Source organism: Acomys minous (assembly GCF_964271855.1).
Source record: "Acomys minous genome assembly, chromosome: 5".
Classification (NCBI taxonomy): Eukaryota; Metazoa; Chordata; class Mammalia; order Rodentia; family Muridae; genus Acomys; species Acomys minous.
This window is the reverse complement of record NC_140494.1, coordinates 105,189,312-105,190,357: the sequence shown is the minus strand read 5'-3', so window position 1 is coordinate 105,190,357 and position 1,046 is coordinate 105,189,312.

The window sequence follows — 1,046 nt, the reverse complement described above, 5'->3', positions numbered from 1 at the left end:
GCGTTCTTTGGGTGTGTTGGTAATTAGCATGAATGGGAGCCAGAGGTGGGTGGAGTTGTCATTTTCAAATGCAGCTGGTGGGCTGTGGGAACCAGGCCCTCACCTGTGTCAGAGTTTTGCTGCCCAGAAGCCTGTTTTAAAGACAGCCCCCTCCAATCCCTGACTCACCAGAAGGCTGTCTAGTCACTAAGAGTCAAAATTTAAGATGGCAAATGAATTTGAAGATTTACATCCTAGCTCTGTAATCCTACCTGTAGTATCAGGTACGGAGTCTTCCTTTCTCTCACCTAGGAAGGAGGAGGTGAGAAAAACTCCCAGGGAGTGTTCTACGGACTGACTCTAAGTAATGAGGGCAGAGCTTACAAGAATGGACAGAGGAGGTTAGCTACCCTACCAGGTTGATAGTCAGGAAGCCCCACTGTAATGGAGGCTGTCTTAGCCGGTCAGCTGAAGGTTTGCTGAAGGGAAGCTGTCCTAGTTAGTGCTGATGGGATGAGGAGAGGGGCGATCATCACTGAATTCTAGGTCTGATCACAAGGCCTTCCCAACAACCTCCAACCCCTGAAATATTGGACACTGCTAGCAAGAGCCCAGCTCTGTCTCTCCAGCACCCCAGTCCCAAGCTAGTTTCTCATTTGTGAAAGAAAAAATAAGAGAGGGATCACTGGGCATGGTGGTGCAGAGCTTTTAATGCCAGCACTTAGGAGGCAGGGACAGGCGGGTCTCTAAAATTTGAGTCCAGCCTGGTCTACAGAATGAGTTCCAGGACAGCCAGAGATACATAGAGAAATCGTGTCTTTTAAAAAAAGGGGGGGGGGGAGGAAGGAAGGGAAAATTGATAATTCAATGGCCTTTCAACTTGATTGAACCATTTTAATAAATGGTCTGATCTCAAGAGCCCAAGGCAGAACATAGACAGGAACTCAAGGGGTCCCTGGATCTAGCAGAAAAACCATCATTAGCTCCCAGGAAGGATCTGGGTTGCCCTGCTTAGGGGTCTTCTGTAGAGGATAGTTTGACCCCTTGAGCACAAGACCTTGGGCTGA